Below are 24,583 nucleotides of genomic sequence, written 5' to 3' on the forward strand. Positions count from 1 at the left end.
GTTGTTTCATTTTTTCATGAGGTTGACACATGAAAAGAACTATCCTCAAAACCCTTGTTTCATTTTTAAACGAGCTTGACACAAGACAAGGAACTATGCTCAGAACACCCTGTTTCATTTTTTAACGAGGTTGACACAGGAACAAAACTATCCTCGCTGACTCCTTGTTTCATTTTTTAACGAGCTTGACACAAGACAAGGAACTATGCTCATGACTCTTAGTTTCATCTTTTAACGAGGTTGAGACAGGAACAAACTATCCTCATGGACTCCTTGTTTCATTTTTTAACAATCTTGACACAAGACAAGGAACTATGCTCATGACTCCTTGTTTCATTTTTTAACGAGGTTGAGACAGGAACAAACTATCCTCGATGACTCCTTGTTTCATTTTTTAACGAGCTTGACACAAGACAAGGAACTATGCTCACGACATCTGGTTTCATTTTTAACGAGGTTGACACGGGAAAAGAACTATCCTCGCAACATCCAGTTTCATTTTTTAACGAGGTTGATATGTGTCAGGCAGAAAGAGTCGATTGTGCGGACACAACCAACCTCCCTAGGAGCCTAAGACTCTCTAGTGACAAACAAGACAAACGAGAGCAATCCTTCTCTAAACATGCATTTACTATACGGGAAATCAAGTGTTTAGATCCTACCTATAATCCAACACTGTTGTAGCAGTCCAGCTCCGCTGATCCAGATGAGCTCCTCCTTCACTTTGAAACCTGCATACACTAACAATCAAACGATTAAATAGCACTTGATAATCTCATAGAATAAAACATATTTAACACATAGACCAAGGAGTACATGAAACAACTCATAAATAACAAGTTATTGAGAAGAATGGACTCATTTGCATTAATAGGTAACAAAAGGAACAAATACAACCTGAGCCTTGGTGTTGTGCAAGTCCCTCCCAGGGTCCATCAAGAGTTCTCCTTTACTTTGACAAAGCTCACCCACTTCCAAATAGAACAAGCAAAGATGGCAATCTCTCCTCACAAGCTTCTAAATGGGAGTCCTAATTCCTGCAGCATCTACCCTTAGAAATGTATAGCTTCCAACCTCTTCTCCTTCTGACCCAATGCCTGTATTTATAGTGCTCAAGAGGAAGTTAATCAGGTCCACCATCAATGGGATAATCCCCTCTTTGGATGGGATAGCTCCCTTATTGATGGGATAAGTTCCTCTTTGGTAGGGGTGCATGAACCATCTGGAGGCGCTCAATACACGTCGAACAACCTTCTAGAATGCTCTAGAAATGACCACAAGTAACTTTTTAAAGATGAAACTTGCGCATTTTGACCTTTACAGGGGGACGCACCTGCCCCTTTACATACAGAGCATCCAAAGACGCAGCTTTTGTGAACATTGGGTGCGTACCCGCAGGTAAGGTTGAGAGAACCTGCGTACCCAGAGATAAATACATTTATAAAGACTTTCTCTCTTTTTTGAGTTTGACATGGAGAGCAGAGGCATAAGACTTGCCTAAGAGGATAGCATGACTGTTGATAGAGCCATACTAACTGTAAATAGTCATGGTGACATTTTTTAGTGTAACAGATTGCCCCCTAAAGTGCGAAGCCTGTAATAGATTAGGGTTTTGTATTATCTAGGAAGGGTGAAGCGCTTTATCATTTCAAGGATTATCTCGTGGAGAGCCTGGTCAGAACCTGCAATTTTCAACACAAAATACATGTATAAGATTATATCATCACTGAGGTAGGCATTCCCATACTCAGATTAAAACTTTAACTAACAGACTAACTACTCTGATACAGGAATGATCTTGCAGTACATCATAATCATAGACTTTTGTAGACACAGTATGGGCGCAGCCATCTGTTTATGATTAGTCTACTTAGATAATGAATACAAAACTCCTCGCAGCCTGGATGGTGGAAACTAGATCCAGGGTCTTCATTTCTACTTCTCAAATTGGTACGATTCTAGCCATGCGAATAAATGAGTTGATGTCGAACATGGTAGAAACCACTTGATTACCAGTCGATGATGTAAACTGTTAACAAGCGTGAGAGAGACCACCAGTAATGTCAATGGTTCTCAAAGTACCCAGTACAATCCATGAGATGTGAATGAATGAGTTGATGTCGAACATTTCACGGAATCCTTTGATCGAAAGTCAATGATGTAAACTGACGTCAAAGGCGAGAAACCTGCCATTGATGCATGCAGACTTCAAGGTACTGACGATTTTTAAGTCATCTCTCTAGATAATGTGCTGATGTCGATAGAAAGCGACTCGTTGCAGGCAAGCCTGCAACACGAAATCATTGTTCAAGTTGAAGAAATGTTGCTGTAAGGACTGACTCAGGGATGGTCAAACGGATGACAAGTATTTTGCAGATGAAAGTTTTGCTTGCAAACCTCTTGAACACATAACGACACGACAGATGGCTTGGTGATGAATAATTCAAAGTTAATCCCCGGAACCCGGTTAAAGACTTTCAAAGTGGTTTGATCAACTGTGAGGTAAAGGATTTCCCAACCCAGGTGAATGAAAAAGTGTCGTGTTCAAGAGTGGTAATAAAGTTTCTTCTGAGACAAAAGGTAACAAATAGGCTCATTCTTCTCTCTTTTCCCCCACCATTTCTGGCAAGTACCTCTTTATTTTTAACAAGCTTGAGGAGGATAACATATGCTTGATTATAAGCTCATCCTTCAGATGAGTCCAACCTAGTTTTGATTCGAACCCTAGGAAGGAGTGGTTCGTTCCTGTTTGTAATTGAACAGGTCCTTTACTGTGAAATTTTAACGAGTCCAGTATAGGAGAAACTCGGCGTTTTTCAATTTTAGAGAGTCTGAAAAACTTAAGAAGACTCCAAGTTGAACTTTTTCGTAGATTTGTGTCCCTCAAGCCCGAAAAAGTATAAAATAATACCTGGGGGAACCGCTTGATCTTGCGACCAAGGAGTACTTTCATAATTAGTGTCTCTGACCTGAAAAGTAAAAAGCGATCAAGGACACGTCGTTTTATTTCCGTATCGAGTTTGAAACGACAAAAACCTGGCAATCTTTTCCTGATTTTACGGTCAGAAAAGGGCTATAAGGGGACCGTCTTTTAATTCCGTTTTAACGAGTGTAAAAGAAACGCTCGGCAATCTTTTCATGTTTTAGGAGTCAGAAAAGAGCTAAAAAGATGACTCTGAGGTTTCACTTTTTCGTAAGTTTTAACGAGTTCGAAAAAATGATAAAAATGTACTCATTGTTTTCACTTTTTCGTAAATTTTAATGAGTTCGAAAAAATGATAAAAATGTACTCATATGGCTGACTTTCAATTTAATTTACGAGCAGGAAAAGACGGAAAGAACTCGGCATTTTCATTTGTTTTATGAGAATGAAAGATAGCAAAATAATCTCAAGATTTTCATGAGTTTAACGAGTCTTGAAAATAACCGAAATTGACTCGAGATATGTTTCATTTTTACAAAAGCTTGAAACAGAGAAAAACTATGCTTCAAAGTAGTTTCATTTTTATGCAAGCTTGAAACAGAGAGGAAACTGTGCTTGATGCCCCCTAAGCGTAACTGCTAGAGCGCATGCCCCCCCAGCTTCATTTCATTCAACCATGGTGGATGAAATGAAGGTTCAAGTACGAGATCATTTGAAAGACCCGACCTAAAATTACGTAAAAAACTGAAATAACTAACCTAAATATACAACTTAACATTTATGAGATCTAGTCAAACTCTCGACTCAAGTAGAGGAGGATTTGTTTCATGTTTTAACGAGCTTGACACAGGAAAAGAACTATGCTCGGATTCGGTTTCATGTTTACGCAAGCTTGAAACGAAAAACTATGCTTGTTTTAACGAGGTTGACTCAGTGACAGGAACTGTCCTCAAAATCCTACTTTCTACAATCTACCTACATATCCTAAAATCTAGCTGATTCATTTTTTAATGAGGTTGACTCAGTAAAAGAACTATCCTCATACCTGATTCATTTTTTAACAAGCTTGAGGAGGATAACATATGCTTGATTATAAGCTCATCCTTCGGATGAGTCCAACCTAGTTTTGATTCGAACCCTAGGAAGGAGTGGTTCGTTCCTGTTTGTAATTGAACAGGTCCTTTACTGTGAAATGTTTAACGAGCCCAGTATAGGAGAAACTCGGAATTTTTCAATTTTAGAGAGTCTGAAAAACTTAAGAAGACTCCAAGTTGAACTTTTTCGTAGATTTGTGTCCCTCAAGCCCGAAAAAGTATAAAATAATACCTGGGGGAACCGCTTGATCTTGCGACCAAGGAGTACTTTCATAATTAGTGTCACTGACCTGAAAAGTAAAAAGCGATCAAGGACACATCGTTTTATTTCCGTATCGAGTTTGAAACGACAAAAACCCGGCAATCTTTTCCTGATTTTACGGTCAGAAAAGAGCTATAAGGGGACCGTCTTTTAATTCCGTTTTAACGAGTGTAAAAGAAACGCTCGGCAATCTTTTCATATTTTAGGAGTCAGAAAAGGGCTTAAAAGATGACTCTGAGGTTTCACTTTTTCGTAAGTTTTAACGAGTTCGAAAAAATGATAAAAATGTACTCATGGTTTTCATTTTTTCGTAAGTTTTAACGAGTTCGAAAAAATGATAAAAGTGTACTCATATGGCCGACTTTCAATTTAATTTACGAGCAGGAAAAGACGGAAAGAACTCGGCATTTTCATTTGTTTTACGAGAATGAAAAATAGCAAAATAATCTCGGGATTTTCATGAGTTTAACGAGTCTTGAAAATAACTGAAATTGACTCGAGATAGGTTTCATTTTTACAAAAGCTTGAAACAGAGAAAAAACTATGCTTCGAAGTAGTTTCATTTTTACACAAGCTTGAAACAGAGAGAAAACTGTGCTTGATGCCCCCTAAGCATAACTGCTAGAGCGCATGCCCCCCAGCTTCATTTCATTCAACCAGTTGGATGAAATGAAGGTTCATGAACGAGATCATTTGAAAGACTCGACCTAAAACTGTAAGAAAATTATGCAAAAACTGAAATAACTAACCTAAATATTTAACATTTATGAGATCTAGTCATTCTCTCGACTCAAGTAGAGGAGGATTTGTTTCATTTTTTAACGAGCTTGACACAGGAAAAGAACTATGCTCGGATTCAGTTTCATGTTTACGCAAGCTTGAAACGAAAAACTATGCTTGTTATAAGTTCACATGCCCCCAGCATAATGACGCAAATCAAGGTACATGCCCCCCAAGCTTCATTGCATTCAATGAGGTGGATGGAATGAAGCTTTACTTTCAAGATCTTGGAAAGACTTGTTGGAGCTGTTTCATTTTTTAGTGAGGTTGACACAGGAAAAGAACTATCCTCAAAACCCTTGTTTCATTTTTTAAACGAGCTTGACACAAGATAAGGAACTATGCTCACAACTACTCTCTACAATCTACCTAACAAAAAGCTTTACTCTAAAAACCTTGATTCATTTTTTAACGAGCTTGACACAAGACAAGGAACTATGCTAAAAAATCCTTGATTCATTTTTTAATGAGCTTGACACAAGACAAGGAATTATGCTCATGACTACTCTCTACAATCTACCTACTTAACCTACCCTTGTTTCATTTTTTAACGAGCTTGACACAAGACAAGGAACTATGCTCAAAAAGTTCGCATGCCCCCAGCATAATGATGCAAAGCGAGGTACATGCCCCCCAGGCTTCATTGCATTCAACCGGCTGGATGAAATGAAGGTTTACTTTCAATATTTAACTTGAAAAGGGAGTTGTTTCATTTTTAAGGAGGCTGACACAAGAAAAGAACTATCCTCATACCTGATTCATTTTTTAACGAGGTTGACTCAGTGACAGGAACTGTCCTCAAAATCCTACTTTCTACAATCTACCTACATATCCTAAAATCTAGCTGATTCATTTTTTAATGAGGTTGACTCAGTAAAAGAACTATCCTCATACCTGATTCATTTTTTAACGAGGTTGACACAGTAAAAGGAACTTTCCTCACTACATCCAGTTTCATTTTTTAATGAGGTTGAGACAGGAATAAACTATCCTCACTAGCTCACTGATCATGGCTTCCAACTGGAAGAAAGACATGTCAATGGACACACCTTGATCATGGCTTCCAAGAGGTCTTCATCAGAAGGAAGAATACTTCTCTGGAAGGAACACATGTCAAGGGACTCAAAAGGGATAAGAACATCGTGTTCAAGAAATCCCATAGAGTTTTCCATGTCAATTACCGGATCTAAATCAACAGTGAGAGGCTCACTTACATCGGTAACTGAAAACATGGGACCGGTTGCCACATAATTAACCCGCGGCAGGGTAGATACCACTTTAGAATCAAGAACATTTAGGGATGTCATATTATTGGTAGTTGAGACAAGACTAGGGAACGAAAGCTGTTCTACAGTCACAATACTGCCATTTTGAGGGAAAGACATCACGCGAAAGAGTGTCGATACGACAGCTTTCATTGCATAAACATAGTCTCGCCCAAGGAGTAAATTGAAATCCAAGGGACCTCGAACTACCATAAGATCAATACAGACAGTTTTACCTTCCAAGGTAATAGAAAACTTAGGAAGGATCCCTAAAGGTTCACTAATGGTTTTGTTAAAAGCTTTCAGATTCTGCGTAATAGGCGCAAGCTGAGGGGAACCCAAAGCTTTCCAAACAGTTGAGGATAAAATACTAACAGAAGCACCCTCATCTACCTGAGTACGATGTATGTCCCTACCACCAGCCTTGACAATGATTTGGAAAGGGATGGAGGAAGGAAGACGAGGTTCTGTCAGTCTATTCCAATCAAAGGAAAAGACCTCAGTGCTTGGAGGGGGTTCTGTAGAAACAGGTGAAATGCCCCCCAGCACAGAAGAATCTGATGTAACAAGAAGAACCTGAGCGGTATGAAGTTCACTCTCCAAAGGGAAAGTGGGATCGACCGAATGTGAAATTGAATCGACCACTTGATCAACTAATTGATCATCAACCTGAGTGACATGAGTTTCACTCTCCAATGGAAGAGTGTGATTGACTGTACTTGAAATTAGATCAATCACTCCGTCAGTTGACGGCAGGTTGGGAGAAAGTTTACGGTAACCAGTTGGAAATTCTTGTTGTGGAACAGTAAGTTTTTCCAACAATGTTGAGGCTTCATCCATGTGAGGGCAAATGTGAGTTTGATGACTCCCTTTGCATAACTTACAAGGAAACCTAACTTTACCCTTTTTCCCAGGAACCTGACTATCACTGGTTGATGGATCAATGGAAAGTTGATGAGATTTTTCTGACCATACTTCCAAGACCTTTGGTATACCAGGACAATTGACAAGGAAGTGGTCACCCTTACAAATCCTGCAAGGGTATTTGGGTTTACGATGCATGTCGGAGTTTTCCTCAAGACCACTAACACTTACAGCCACGGTTGGTTGGTTGACTTCTTTCTTATCTTTCTTCTTCTTCTTCTTCTTCTTCTTCCCTTTCTTCTTCTTCTTAACCTCCTGGTTACTAGCATCAAGGCTTTTGCCAGGCGAAGAGGAAGAAATGGAGGAAGAAAAATTAGGCGAAGAAGGTAAAGGGTCAACAGAGGGTTGGTGATGTTGAGATGGTGAACTCTGTTGAGGTGAAGCATCCGGTTGAGATGGAACAATTGGAGTATTTTGGGCCAACGAAGTTGAAAATAACCATATCGGTAAACCTATTGTAAATCCAGGTAATGACAAAGTAGCCATATAAGGAGGACCAACATTTCCAAAGTAAGGAAAAGTACTAGGATTCTCATTAGGAGGGGTTCCTAGGTTGATAAATTCCGGAACATTTGCCATTATGTTCAACTTCAGTGAATTTTATTAACAATTTAAAACTAAAATTAACAATTCACAATTCACACTTAACAACTAAAATTCACAATTCACACCTATGGTCTCTAAAAGTAAAAACGAACAAATTAACACGCGCTATCAAATCTAGGAGTTCAAACCACATACAAAGAGTAGCCTTCCGGACCGAAAACACTAGTTGGTGATGAAATCCAACATCGCCGAATTCAGTACAAAAGTGGTGGGCGGAATAGTTACCCCGACAACCTGCTTAATGAATAGACTGGACCAAGTTCCTCCACTTTAACCGTCTCGAGTGAAGTGAACCCCCCAGAAAATCCAAGTGAGTCTAGCCGACGTCTGCTCCAGGTACAGTGGGATCTTCCCTCCACCGTCACCTTGGGTAGAACCCTAAAGATAATGGTCACTAAGTTTACCAACAACAACAAATGCACCTGGGGGAACAGTCTACACTCCGACAGCACGCAAGGGCAGAGTATCAAGCTCAATCCCCTTGCCGGCTCCTTGACAATAATCCAAGGTTTACCGACAAGTGACCCCTGGCTCCTCGACAATGGTTAATCCGAGGTTTACCGTTTGTAATACGTGCGTGTCTGGCGTCGTTCCCAACGAGGGAGGATTGATCCCCTCACTGGTTCGGACACGAGCTCGTGCTTCTCCTTTAAGAGGAGCTTTCCCAGAGTACAAATGAAACAGTTGGATTTATCCTACCACAAGATGAGCTACTTGTTTGGTTTTTCTGTCTTGGAGCGTTAATTACTCTCCTACTCCAAGACACTAGCCTGATCTATATTGGTGTTTCAGAGCCCTAGAAATGTAAAAATTACTAGATGAATTTTAATTAAGCGCTGTGTTATTAAGGCTGTTTTTACTCAAATGGGTAAATGGATACGAAACCAATGGTGTTATGACCCGACTCAACTGAATGCAATCGAATATGATAATGTAATCTTTTCAATTCGATGAATCCTAACTAAAGTAAGGAGAGAGTTTCCATTCACTTCCAACAATGCAAAAAATTGATCACTAAGAGAAAATATAACAAATTCTCTAATGCACTAATTTTATCAAGAAAAACTAATGCAAATCAATTCCAAACCTTTTTTTTTATTTTTATTTTGTGTAAATTCAAATAAAAGAAAACTGATCTAAATCTACAATTGATTTTTCAGAATGTAAACTATGCAATTGTAATCTATGCACAATTCACTTGAAAAGTATGCAAATGTAATCTATGCACATTTTTCATTCATATTCTGAAAATGAGAACTCTAATTATGCAAATGTGATCTATGCAAGAGAATTCTCAAACACAAGACGATTCTAATGTGATCTAAGAACCAATCAAGTGCAAGTTGAGAAAATTGGGTGAGAGTTCCAAAGATCAAAACATAAAAACACTCAAAGGTGATTAACACTCATACACAATTTAGCCCCCCCCGGCGAATGAGGGGGAAATTTTTTTGCAAAAACAAAAGCAAAAAGATGCAAAATTGTGAAAGGATTGAGAGAAACCTCCAAGTAATGACCAAAGGAAATCGAATTAACAATTTCTCAAAAAAGAGACTCAAAACACCCAATTGATGAAAGCTTAAAGCAGGAATGCCAATGAAACAAGCTTAGGTGAAGATCTTTGACAGGAGACTAATGGATCTGGGCAGTAAAAACTAAGAAAAAGCAAAATCTAAGAGAAAAAATGCAAAAAATGGAATTTTCTCAAATTTTAGCAGGGGACGCAGGCGACCCGTTAGAACAGGTGCGGGCCCGTTCTGTGCACACAGCAACAGTCCGTCCAGGGATGCACTGTGCAATACTCAGAGGGTGCGTCCTACTGGAAAATTCAAGAAAAACCAAAATGAATATAACCTTAAGCTAACCCACCCAAAGACAAAGTCACAGAGCCAAAAACCAGAAAAATAAACCAATTTTCTCAGAGCAAAGTTCATACAAAGGAAAAGACTTTCACATCAATGGAATCCCCAGCGGAGTCGCCAATTTGTCAGGCGGAAAGAGTCGATTGTGCGGACACAACCAACCTCCCTAGGAGCCTAAGACTCTCTAGTGACAAACAAGACAAACGAGAGCAATCCTTCTCTAAACATGCATTTACTATACGGGAAATCAAGTGTTTAGCTCCTACCTGTAATCCAACGCTGTTGTAGCAGTCCAGCTCCGCTGATCCGGATGAGCTCCTCCTTCACTTTGAAACCTGCATACACTAACAATCAAACGATTAAATAGCACTTGATAATCTCATAGAATAAAACATATTTCACACATAGACCAAGGAGTACATGAAACAACTCATAAATAACAAGTTATTGAGAAGAATGGACTCATTTGCATTAATAGGTAACAAAAGGAACAAATACAACCTGAGCCTTGGTGTTGTGCAAGTCCCTCCCAGGGTCCATCAAGAGTTCTCCTTTACTTTGACAAAGCTCACCCACTTCCAAATAGAACAAGCAAAGATGGCAATCTCTCCTCACAAGCTTCTAAATGGGAGTCGTAATTCCTGCAGCATTTACCCTTAGAAATGTATAGCTTTCAACCTCTCCTCCTTCTGGCCCAATGCCTGTATTTATAGTGCTCAAGAGGAAGTTAATCAGGTCCACCATCAATGGGATAATCCCCTCTTTGGATGGGATAGCTCCCTTATTGATGGGATAAGTTCCTCTTTGGTAGGAGTGCATGAACCATCTGGAGGCGCTCAATACACGTCGAGCAACCTTCTAAAATGCTCTAGAAATGACCACAAGTGACTTTTTAAAGATGAAACTTGCGCATTTTAACCTTTTCAGGGGGACGCACCTGAACCTTTACATACAGAGCGTCCAAAGACGCAGTTTTTGTGAACATTGGGTGCGTCCCCGCAGGTAAGGTTGAGAGAACCTGCGTCCCCAGAGATAAATACATTTAGAAAGACTTTCTCTCTTTTTTGGAGTTTGACATGGAAAGCAGAGGCATAAGACTTGCCTAAGAGGGTAGCATGACTGTTGATAGAGTCATCCTAACTGTAAATGGTCATGGTGACATTTTTTAGTGTAACAATATGGGAACAAAATATCCTCACGTCTACTCTCTACAATATACCTATATAACCTACTGATTCATTTTTTTTTAAATGAGGTTGACACAGGAAAATAACTATCCTCATACTTGATTCATTTTTTAACGAGGTTGACTCAGTAACAGGAACTATCCTCTGACCAACTGATTCATTTTTTAACGAGGTTGACACAGGAAAAGAACTATCCTCATACTCACTGATTCATTTTTTAATGAGGTCGACACAGTAAAAGGAACTTTCCTCGAAACCCTGATTATGGCTTCCAACTGGAAGAAAGACATGTCAATGGACACACCTTGATCATGGCTTCCAATAGGTCTTCATCAGAAGGAAGAATAGTTCTCTGGAAGGAACACATGTCAAGGGAATCAAAAGGGATAAGAACATCGCATTCAAGTAATCCCATAGAGTTTTCCATGTCAATTACCAGATCTAAATCAAAGGAAGATGAGCAAACAGTGAGAGGCTCACTTACATCGGTAACTAAAAACATGGGACCAGCTGCCACATAATTAACTCGTGGCGGGGTAGATACCACTTTAGAATTAGGAACATTTAGGGGTGTCATATTATTGGTAGTTGAAACAAGACTAGGGAACGAAAGCTGGTCTACAGTCAAAATATTTCCATAGTGAGGGAAAGACATCACGCGAAAGAGTGTCGATACGACAACTTTCATTACATAAACATAGTCTCGCCTAAGGAGTAAATTGAAATCCAAGGGACCTTGAACTACCATAAGATCAATACAAATAGTTTTTCCTTCCAAGGTAATAGAAAACTTAGGAAGGATCCCTAAAGGTTCACTAATGGTTTTGTTAAAAGCTTTCAGATTCTGCGTAATAGGCACAAGCTGAGCGGAACCCAAAGCTTTCCAAGCAGTTGAGGATAAAATACTAATAGAAGAACCTTCATCTACCTGTGTGCAGTGTATGTCCCTACCATCAGCCTTGACAATGATTTGGAAAAGGATGGAGGAAGGAAGACGAGGTTTTTTCAGTCTATTCCAATCAAAGGAAAAGACCTCAGTACTTGGAGGGGGTTCTGTAGAAACAGGTGAAATGCCCCCCGGCGTAGAAGAATCTGATGTAACAAGAAGAACCTGAGCGGTATGAAGTTCAGTCTCTAAAGGGAGAGTGGGATCGACTGAATGTGAAATTGAATCGACCACTTGATCAACTAATGGATCATCAACCTGAGTGATATGAGTTTCACTCTCCAATGGAAGAGTGGCATCGACTGTACTTGAAATTAGGTCAATCACTCCGTCAGTTGACGGTAGGTTGGGAGAAATTTTACGGTAACCAGTTGGAAATTATTGCTGTGGAACAGTAAGGTTTTCCTACAATTTTGAGGCTTCATCCATGTGAGGGAAAATGTGAGTTTGATGACTCCCTTTGCATAACTTACAAGGAAACCTAACTTTACCCTTTTTCCCAGGAACCTGACTATCACTGGTTGATGGATCAATGGAAAGTTGATGAGATTTTTCTGACCATACTTCCAAGACCTTTGGAATACCAGGACAACTGATAAGGAAGTGGTCACCCTTACAAAGCCTGCAAGGGTATTTGGGTTTACGATGCATGTTGGAGGTTTGCTCAACACAACTAACACTTATAACCATGGTTGGTTGGTTGACTTCTTTCTTATCTTGCTTCTTCTTCTTCTTCCCTTTCTTCTTCTTCTTAGCCACCTGGTTACTAGTGTCAAGGCTTTTACCAAGCGAAGAGGAAGAAATGGGGGAAGAGATATTAGGCGAAGAAGGTAAAGGGTCAACAGAAGGTTGGTGATGTTGAGATGGTGAACTCCGTTGAGGTGAAGCATTCGGTTGAGGTGGAACAATTGGAGTAATTGGGGCCAACAAAGTTGAAAATAACCATATCGGTAAACCTATTGTAAATCCAGGTAATGAAAAAGTAGCCATATAAGGAGGATCACATTTCCAAAGCAAGGAATAGTACTAGGATTCTCGTTAAGAGGGGTTCCTTGGTTGGTAAATTCTGGAACAGTTGCCATTATATTCAACTTCAGTGAATTTTATTAACAATTTAAAACTAAAATTAACAATTCACAATTCACACCTATGGTTTATAAAAGTAAAAACAAACAAATTAACGCACGCCATCAAATCTAGGAGTCAAACCACACACAAACAGTAACTTCCCGTACTAAAAAAACTAGTTGGTGTTGAAATCCAACTTAGTAGAAATTTAATACAGAAAGGGCAGTTGGAACAATTACCCTGACAACCTGCTTAATGAAACAGACTAGCACAAGTTTCTTCACAAAACCATCTCGAGTGAAGAGAACCCCCCAGAGAGTCCAAGTGAGTCTAGTCGACGTCTGTTCCAGGTACAGTGGGATCTTCCCTCCACCTCCACCTTAGGAAAGAATCCTATATATTATGGCCACTAAGGTTACCAATAGAAACAAATATACCTGGGGGAACAGTCTATGATCTGATACACACGCAAGGGCAGAGTAACAAAGCTCAATCCCCTTGAAGGCTCCTTGACATAATCCAAGGTTTACCAACAAGTGACCCCAGGCTCCTCGACAATGGTCAACCCGAGGTTTACCGTTTTTAATACATGTATATCTGCTATCGTTCCCAATGAGGAAGGATTGATTACCTCACTGGTTCAGATATGATCTCATGCTTGACTCCTTTAGGTGGAGCTTCCCAGAGCATACATGCAACAATTGGAATTTTTCCTATCGCAAGATCGACTACTTGTTTGTTTTATTGTCTTGGAGAGTTAACTAAAACCTATTCCAAGACACTAGCCTAAGCTAGATTGGTGGAAAGAGCCCTAAAAATGTAAAAATTACTAGATGAATTTTAATTAAGCGCTGTGTTATTTAGGCTGTTATTACTCAAAAGGGTAAATGGATATGAAACCAATGGTGTTATGACCAGACCCAAAACTGAATGCAATCGAATATGATAATGTAATCTTTTCAATTTGATGAATCCTAACTAAAGTAAGGAGAGAGTTTCCATTCACTTCCAACAATGCAAAAAATTGATCACTAAGAGAAAATATAACAAATTCTCTAATGCACTAATTTCATCAAGAAAAATTAATGCAAATCAATTCCAAAACAATTTTTTATTTTTTTATTTTTTATTTTTGTGTGTTAAAAAAAAGCATAAAAGTATGTAAATTCAAATCAAAGAAAACTGATCTAAATCTACGATTGATTTTTCAGAATGTAAACTATGCAATTGTAATCTATGCACAATTCACTTGAAAAATATGCAAATGTAATCTATGCACATTTTTCATTCATATTCTGAAAATGAGAATTCTAATTATGAAAATGTGATCTATGCAAGAGAATTCTCAAACACAAGATGATTCTAATGTAATCTAAGAACCAATCAAGTGCAAGTCAAGAAAATTGGGTGAGAGTTCCAAATATCAAAAAATAAAAACACTCAAAGGCGATTAACACTCATACACAATTTGTGTATTAAAACAAAAGCAAAAAGATGCAAAATTGTGAAAAGATTGAGACAAACCTCCAAGTAATGACCAAAGGAAATCAAATTAAGAATTTCTCAAAAAAGAGACTCAAAACACCCAATTAGCTTAATGGAGATTGATGAGATGAAGAATTTGCTGAAAGAAACTCATAAACAAGGATTTTTGACAGAAAAATACAGATATGGGTAGACTAAAAGCCGTAAATAAAACCTAAACCTAACTAGACGAAAACATTTTAGGTTTCTCAAAAATTTTGACCGAGTCCACAGGCTTCCAGTAGAACCAGATGCGGTACTGCTTTGTGCACTAAAGGAACAGTGCGGGGATGTCCACACTGTCTTGTAAAAAAAAAGTGCAGTCCTCTTCAAAATTTCGGAAAAAACCAAAAATACTCCAGATCCTAAAAACTACCCAATCCCACACACATCAAGAAAAAACAAGAAACAAGAAAACGTTTCTCAAGTCAAAGAAAAGGACAACCAAAAACCAAATTCAATTCCCCAGTATGGTCGCTAATTTGTTAGCCGAATAAATCGTTCTTGCAGACAAGACTGATATCCCTAGTATCAATAAATATCTAGCAACAAGCAGGACAAGAAAATCTACCTTTCTCTAAATATATTGCAATTCAGTAATAAAAAATAAGAGGTGTTTTAGACCCTACCTTAAGTCCAACGCTAGTTTGTGGCAGCCACGCTTCAACCGTCCGAATGAGTTTCCTTTTGAGAACCCACAATCACAAACAAGCACACATCAAATAACACCTGCATAGCCAATATAATAAATCATATTCATCATGGTGATCAAGGAATCCATGAGATAAACCATAAAACAAAGCTTATTGAGAAAAATAAACTTGATTGTATTAACTTTGAAAATAGAAGAACTTTACAACCTTTGGTGCCTTGATGTTGTACAAGCTCCTCCCAGGGTCCGAAAAAAGAATCCCCTCTACTTTGACAAGCCTCACACTCTTCCAAATGAGATCAACAAGGTATGTAATCTTTCCTCACTTAAGCTCAATTAGGAAGACTAAGTTCCAGCAGCATTTCACCTCAAAAATCTTTAGCTTGCAACCTTTCCACTAACTAGCCCAATGCTTCATTTTAATGTGCAAAGGAAGGAGGTTATAGGTCCACCTATGAAGGGATAGAGTCCTCCTTCAAAGGGATAAGCTCCTCACATCGAGGGGTTAGCTCCTTAAGGTATGGGATGTATGAACCTTAAAGGAGCGAACTTGCCACCTCAAGATTCCTTCTAGAAGCTTCCAGAAATGACTCAAAGTGAGTTTTTAAGAATGTACTTGCGCCTTTTTGACTTTTACAGGGGTCCGCACCCATTACATAGAGATAGAGCGGTCAGGTATGCAGGGGACATGACCAGTAGGTGCGGGACCGCAGGTAATGCTAAGAGAAAGTGCGGAACCAAAGTTTTAGAGACTTTTAAGGGATTTCTCTTATTTTCAAGGCTTGACATGAAGAAATGAGGTTTAAGACTTGCAAAGGAGGAAAGTATGAGTGGTGATAGACTCACACCGATTGCAGAATGTCATGTTGACAAGATTTTGTGCAACACCTATTCAGTGCCACTTGGATGTCTGCTACTCTAGAATTCGGGTTATCATTGGAGTACTTAATATACCAGGTTAGCACGTGATCCTGCAGAGTGCTAACTAGTGTCACTTTCTTTATATGGTCATCTGTAACACCTTGAGTTTCCCACAGAGCCCTTACAACAAACCAGAATTGGTCCGGATCCTCATTTCCCAAGCCTTTGAGCAAAGGTAACTTCACTGTATTTGCCATACTGAATCGCGATGAAGGTGGAGGTGGTATGGGTGAAATTGGAGGTGATGGCCATGAAGCCGGTGGTGGTGTGGGTGGAGGTGGTATTCATGGAAATCCTTGTTTTATTATTTGAATAGCACTTCGTGGAGAGACCTTCACGATCCATTCTTTATCTCTTTGTAGAGGTGAAATCAAGGGGCTATGCTCTGGACCTTTATTTCCTTCATTTTTGTAAAGTTTTACGCTTCGCATAGCTCCGAACATCAAGGTAGCTGCATAACCCACTTTTCACACAACAACATTTTAATCCAAGTATTCAAAGATTTCATGTACTTACCTCGCGGTCCTTTGAAAAAGCGTCGCTCTGCCTCACTATACCTGATTGAGGTGTCAACCGTGAATTCTTTCACAAATCCTCCTATGACGCGATCGAGCCAATGATCCACAGTGCTGGCGATCTTATCCTTTGATGCTTCCAACCTTTGTACTAGTTCTGAGGTCCACACATTAGGACCGTCAAGTTTCCACCTTCCTTGGCTATCTGCTAGCTTCACGATACACTCATATAGCTCAGTAGGAAAGGAGGTGAAAAAGATTTCATGGATCTCCGTACACAGGTATCTGTCTAGCCACTATTCTTTTGATAATTGTGGGTTTCTATTTTACTGTGCCGTGAACTTGTGAATCCTTTTGTCCAGCCAGCCTTCGATTTCATTCTTAGTTGGATTCCAGTGATATGACATCGCACATCTCTTATGGAGATTTTGGTCCTGAAAACAAAACCATTTGTTGGCTTGAGGGGGCATGACCCAGGTTCAGCGTTAGTTAGCCAAACAAATCCCTACATTATTGGCCCTTTTGGCATCAGCCCACAGAGCGCAGATTGAAATCTCACCCGAAGCAGTATGGGGGGATGCTAGAACCAAGTTTTTGCACCCTTGAGATTGTTGTGATGTCGGTTTATTCCACCCATACCTGCCTTCATGCAGGTTGCTTATCCCTCTGCTCTATCCTTCAGTACCTTCTTGAAATGTTACAATCGGCTTCCACACAGCCCTAACCAGGGGTTGAAGTCCTTTCGCGCTACTAGGGCAGTGAACTGCGATATCTACCAAACTAGGCTAAGTATCTTACTTATCTTATTAACAAATCTTAGTTAGCTTCACGTAAATAGATATTCTTACTTCCGTTCACTTAACCAACACATTTACATATATTCGTGCATCATATAAGCATTAGAAGTGAAATTCATACCCAATATAATAGATGCATATTTAGGAAATAAAGACGCAGAAATTATAGAATACTTCTCTTTATTGATAATTCTAGATGATTACAGACTCGACTTGCCTTGCGCACTCAGCTGTAGGGGTCTGTGCACTCAGCTGTAGACTTCTAGGCGTTTGTGAACTTAGCTGCAGGCCTCTACCTATGCTACGATCCAAGACTTAGAATTCTACTTCAGAGCTATCTCTCATACATGTTCGATCTTCATTACCTCATTTAACTACTTAGAGTTTAGCTCTATTTATACAATTCCATGGTCCTCGGACCATGGGTAGATATTTTACAACCGACATTACATTATCAAAATAAGGGAAGACAACCCTATGACTCTTTAACATCTACACGCTCCACTACCACAAAATGCGGAGTCTTTACATTTGGATTACAAAATTGGACCAAAATATGGGCTTTTAGCCCCAAAATAGCCCTTGGGGGATCTCGCGCCCAACAATACCTATAGGTTTGTCTGAGACATATATGTGTATATTTAAAGGTAATGCCTAGTTGGGACCACTGAGGATGGGTGCAATGGTCATCTTTTATTTTAGTATTTCAAAGGCTTTTTGATAGTTGCTTGTCCAACAAAAATCTAAATCTTTAGCCAACAGTTCAAACAAGGGTGAACCCAGTTTGCTAAAATCTTTTATGAACCTTCTATAATACCCAACCAATCCAAGGAAAATCCTATAATCTCTTTGATTTTGATGGATAGGGACCCTTTTGATGATGGAAATATTGTTTGGGTCAACCTGTATTCCCTCCTTGGATATGGAATGACCAAGGAAAGTCGTTGCATTCATAAAAAAAATTCACATTTCTTAGGGCTCAATGAGAGATTCATTTCAATACATTTCTTCAAAACTTTGCAAAAATTGGAGAGAGCTTCATGAAAGTCACATCCATAAGGAGTGAAATCATCCATGTATATCTCAACAGAGTCATGAACAAGTTCAACAAAAATACCTAGAACCGCCCTCTCAAAAGTAGCAGGGGCATTGCACAGACCGAATGGAAGAACTCTATAGGCAAAGGTACCCCAAGGACATGTAAATGTGGTATGATCTAGGTCTTCAGGGCTGATATGGTTTTGGTTGTATCCACTAAATCCATCTAGGAAGAAGAAAAAATTCTTTCCTGCAAGGCCATATAGGACTTGGTCAATGAAGGGAAAAGGAAAATGGTCCTTCTTTGTAGCCTTGTTAAGTTCTTGGTAATCTACACATATTCTCCACTTCCCATTCTTCTTGGGAACTAAAATAAGATGTGACACTCTGAAATGGGGTTTATGAATGCTGCATCCAGTAGATTTTGTAATTATTCTTTCACAATGTCCTTAAGAGATGGGTTTATCCTTCTCTGGGGCATAGAAAATTTTAGGGGTGAATCTTAGCCCATGGGCGAAATTTAAAGGGTTTTATAATCTAGAGGGGTGAATTTCTTATATTATACCTCTTTTCTATAGTTATCTTAAAAATTATTTAAAAAATAAATGAATATTGTATTTTAGCCATGAAACATAAGCGGATAAAACACTATTTCGCCTTTCCAAATTTCTTTCAAGCCATGATTTTGCACTATTTTGCCTTTCCAAATTTAATTGAAGCCCTGATTTTGCTTCCAATCGCCCGGATTTTAGGAATGGAACTGGTCAAAGGCTATTTTTCCCTCTACTATACATGCAAATCGAAGCTATGGTTGAATATTCTCTCGATTCTAGGGGTTTGCTTGTTTGATTCCCTTGTAAATCGAAGCTATGGTTGAATTTGCCCTCGATTCTAGGGGTTTTCTTGTTTGATTTACATGTATAAATGCGTGTCTCAATAAAAGCGAAGAAACTAAATGATTGATCGTGGTTCGTTTTGAAAACATATCGAACTATTGTGATTCTGTTTAGTATCTCGCAGACTCATCCAAAGTCTTTTAACTTTTAACCAGAGGAATGGATGTCAAAATGGGGGACATACTCCCAAAAATAGAAATTTAAATGAACGGTAGGAGTTCAAAAAAATAGATTAAAGAAAAAATAAATGTTCCTAACATATGTAGGGAACTTGGAAGCCACATTCAATGTTCTCACCATCTCTCACAGATTATGTTTTCAAAATGGTTTCTACTTGTGCAGGTGAAGAATGGGGAGAAACTTTCTAAAAACAATTTATATTGTCTAAGGTTCTATTCCTTTCAACTTGATCACATTTGGATAATAATAACATATAAATCATAATTCATTCATGGATCACTGGAATTTTACAACTCTTCTGAAATCTCTGGCAGCAGTCCCAGGACTGCGCGAAAACCCACTTATATTTTCAAGATTGCGAGCTTTGAGATTGAAAATATTTTAACTTCTCAGTATCATAGTAGCTGCGTTAGTATTGAAGAATACCCAATATAGAATTACCTACCCAACAGAGCTACTAAACAAATCAGTGCACTGTGTAAGGATGGTCAATTGCGCGAGGCATTGGACTTATGGGCACAAACGAGCCAACATGGAGTCCTGACAGATTCTAATGTGTATGCTCCTCTATTGCAAGTGTGTATTAAGATAAAGGCTCTGTCAAGGGGCACAAAGATTCATGTCCATATGATAAAACATGGATTCAAGCATTGGATTTTCTTGCATAACAATCTCATCAATATGTATACAAAGTGTGGTAGTTTAGAGGATCCACACCAAGTGTTTGACAAAATACATAAACCAGATGTGATTTCATGGAATGTATTGATTTTAGGATATGCCCAACATGGGGTCTATAAGGAAGTCCCAAGGAATTTTTGCATGATGCATAGGTCGGGTATGAAGCCGAATCACTTCACTTTTGCTAGTGTGTTGAGCACGTGTGCCAACCTAGCAGATATGGAATGTGGCAAGAAAGTTCATACCCAAATAATTAGAAGTGGATATGATAACCACAAGAGGTTCATACACAAATTATTAGAAGTGGATATGATAACCATATATTTGTGGGAAATGCACTTGTTGATATGTATGCCAAATGTAGGTTACTATAAGAGGCTCATGATGTGTTTAATGAAATTTTTGAAAGAGATGAGGTTTCATGGAATGCATTTCTTACAGGGTTTGTGCAAAATGAACATGGTATGAAGGTGCTAAAACATTTTTGGCAAATGAAACAAGCAGGTTCAAATCTGACCCACTTCACATTCGACAATGTTCTCAAAGCATGCAATAGTGTTGTAGTTCAGGAACATGGTAATCAAGTCCATGGGCACATTATTAAAAATTGTATTTGAGTCTGATGTCTATGTGGGAAGCTCCATAGTTGATATGTATGCTAACTATGGAAGCCTAAAGGATGCAATTATAATGTTTTATAATATGTCTGATCAAAATGTGATAACATGGAATGCAATGATAGTAGGACTTTTCCAGGTTGGAGATGTTGAATCATGCCCAAAATATGGGGAGTAGGCACTGAGTATCTTTAGGCAAATGCAATGGAGGGGAATGAAACCTAACCATTTCACCTTCTCCAGCATCCCTGGAGTTTGCGTCAGCCTTGCATTTCAAGAGAATGGGAAACAAATCCATTTTCATCATTAAAAGCAATTTTTAATTAGAAGAATTTGTGGGAAGTGCTCTTGTTGACTTGTATACCAAATGTGGGGTAGTAGAAGACACACATAGATGGTTTGATAAAATGCCGAAACAATATATTGTTTTGTGGACTACAATGGTTGCAGGATATGCCCAAAATGGGCATGATGAAGATGCCCTCAAACCTTTTCAACAAGTGCTAAGGGAAGGGATGAAGCCAGATCAATTTACTCTATCTGTTATCCTCGGTGCCTCTTCCAGCATAGAAGCTGAGGAACAGGGAAAGCAATTCCATACCCACACTATCAAAATTGGATTTGAATCACTTGTTGTTGTGGGAAATGCTGTCATTGGGATGTATGCAAAGTATGGAAGCGTAGATGATGCATGCACTATGTTTAGTGGAATGCCTAAATGAGATGTAGTGTCATGGATGGTGCTAATATCAGGATATGCTCAGAATGGACGCGGGAAAGAAGCCCTCTGACTCTTTGGGAAAATGAAAGAAGAAGGAATAAAGCTTAACCATATTACCTTTGTTGGTGTCCTCTATGCTTGTTGCCATGTAGGCCTAGTGGATGAAGGTTGTTGCTACCTTGATTCCATGACTAGAGACCATGGAATTGAACCAAAAATAGAGCATTAAGCCTGTGTGATTGACATTCTTGGTCATGTTGGACGCTTGGATGAGGTAGAGCAGTTCATCATTGAAATGAAAATTGAATATGATGTTGTGGTGTGGCGGGCCTTGCTTAGTTCCAATAGGATGAATGGGAATATGGACATAGGGAAGTGTGAAACAAAACATGTTATTGAGTAAGAGCCCCACACATTGGGAACATATGCCTCCTATGGCATGTGGGATGATGCAACAAAAGTGAGAAATATGATGAAAGATAAGGGGGTTAAAAAGGAACCATGTTTAAGGTTGATCGAGGTTAGGAAAATATTTCTTTCTTTTGCAGTAGGGGATAGATCATACCTACAAACAACGAGTATCTATGCAAAATTAGAGAGTTTGATGAAGGAAATTAAAGAGGCAGGATATGTGCCCAACACGAACGTTTCTCTTCATTATGTGGAGCAAGAACGGAAATAATATTCTATTGCTCATCATAGTGAGAAGCTGGCAATTGAATTTGGGCTTGTCAGCACATCACACAGAATGCTTATCAAGGTGATTAAAAACCTTTGTGTATGTAGGGATTTCCATAGTGCTTCCAAGTTCATTTCTATAGTATCTGTAAGCGAAATTGTTTTGAGGGATGTGAATTGTTTTCATCATTTCAAGGATGGGTCATGTTCTTGTGGGGACTATTGGTGATGAACAGGTAAAAAAAATAGGCAATGCTTTGTGAAGTAAAGGTTTGATACTCTATTGAATATCTATGTTGTTATACTCTCTATTTTGGAGAATGGAAGAAGAAGGTAACATATATAATATCTTTTTATGATTCTTCAAGGCACACACAAATATTCTTTGTTTGAAGGCCTTAAAAGCTTGGAAAAAACATAATTTTAAAATTGGATTCAAAACATTCCAATAGTGATTTCTCTTATAACTTCCACATATCTCCTACTTCTGCTGCATGAAACCTAACTTCCTGGTACCATGGATCCTATAGGATTCACAATTTTGTACTCCTGTCTTAGTGCTTTTGACTATGAGATGTTTTAGGAAGTCTATGACTTATTTTGTCTCTATAAAGATTCATATTGTGTTAAATATGTAAACAGATTGTAAATAGAAACATATCAAATCACTAATAAGGAGTCAGTACGCTAACATAGTACATGTTACTCAATACTAAACTTGTGGGTTACTAGTTTGACTAGATTTTAGTAAATAATGTATGAGGGTTCAGTTGGAATAAAGTGAGAATAATTTCTTCTTTATGTGCTATAATTTTTTAATAAATGTTGAGATATTTAAGAAAATTTGATTTAAAATTTTAGAGTTAGATATCTCATGATACAATGGGTCTAGAGGATATTCTTTGTAATGTTGTACTCCTGCCTCAGTTCTTTTGATTATGCAATGTAGTAAAAAGTGTTTTACTTATTCTGCATCAATAAAGATTCACATTACATGGTATACGTAGGCATAAATTATAAATAACAACGCAAATTCATTAGGAAAGAGTCATTACACCAGTGTATTCCTTGTTACATAGTACTAGTCCCTGTGGCTATGAACTCAGTATCCTAGCTTTTTATTGCTCTATTGGCTATCTTAACTACCACCAATAGACATACAAAGAGAAATGACAGATTCAGGAGCCAGGAAGTTGTCCTCAAAGCTCTCTTGAATGTTGAAGTACATATAGATATATTATGAAATATTCCAATTACTAGAGGACCATTAGTCATCATTGACCATATTTCCTAAATCAACCTTGTGAAAATTCCTTTGATCTTTTTCCTTCTATATAATGTTTGTGTTCTTGATTCTTTGTAGTCCTTTTGTTGTAGCCTTCCGAAGTCTTTAGCAATTTGGCTTCGTTGTATGTGTCAATTTACTTCTTGTTTTATGTATCATCTCAAATTGGCGTTGTAGTTTCTTTGTGTTTCAACAACTCATTGCATTGCAAGCCTCTATAGTATTTCTGCAACCTGGGCTTGTAGTCTTTTCGGTCTACGTGGTTGTTTCTTGTGACCTTTTTTTTTCTTTGGTTTTTATTTATTTTTGTTAATTTTTACCTTGTGGCTAGGTTCTTATGTCAGACACTGCAACAATTATTTTGATCATTTCCACCTTTATTTGTAGTTTCATGCAATTGGCACTTTGCAACATTATAATATGGTCCACTTAGTGATACTGCAAATTGTTCTTGGAGACTATGTCTGACCAACATAGTGTCTTGTCACAATGTTGATTCTTCTAAGATTTGTGATTGTCTTAACAATCTTTGTGAGGTTTTCATCCTCATGAATTTAACCTTAAATATGTGACAAAAGCTAGAGTTAAATTCATGAATTATTTTTCAGAATTTATTTTAATATTTAACTCATAAATTTTATAAATCTATGCTACAACTAGAATTGTTATCTTGTCACTATTCATTTATGTGATACACGTTATACGATCTCAAATTATCAATGTTATGCCTGTTTATGTTAATGAAGTTTATGGATCCTAGGAATTCTAATGTCAATATCAATTTTATTTACATAGCATCTTCCTGACCTCTTTGCTTTGTTTGTAATGCAGTTCCTTGCTACATTTTCTCATGAAATTCGTACACCAATGAATGGCATTCTTGGTAAGTCTACTATAGTATATGCTTTGAATATGGTTCTTGACTAGAGGTGGCTATCAATTTATGACATTAATTTTTCAATTCTTAGGCTTGCTGGGAATGCAATTGACATTAGATCATTATGCCTTGTGATATATGGAGGTTAACATCTAGAGCTAGGCTCGTCCTTCCTAATGACAAAAGCGCATTAATAATTTTTTGCAAAGAACAAAGAAGGGGTTCATTGTTTAGGATGCATCTCTATTTTTATTCTTATAAATTTTGTGTATAATTCTATGCAT

At 38.3% G+C, this 24,583-nt stretch overlaps 1 pseudogene; it reads left to right on the top strand.

The window, feature by feature from the left end:
• Positions 1–22,141, top strand: part of LOC149169096 (pentatricopeptide repeat-containing protein At3g13880-like) — a 32,169-nt pseudogene extending 10,028 nt beyond the window's left edge.
• The last annotated feature ends 2,442 nt before the right edge of the window (positions 22,142–24,583 follow it).

This window comes from Pinus tabuliformis, chromosome 4_2, assembly GCF_031772625.1.
Source record: "Pinus tabuliformis cultivar Carrire ecotype Pingquan chromosome 4_2, CPIR1, whole genome shotgun sequence".
Classification (NCBI taxonomy): domain Eukaryota; kingdom Viridiplantae; phylum Streptophyta; class Pinopsida; order Pinales; family Pinaceae; genus Pinus; species Pinus tabuliformis.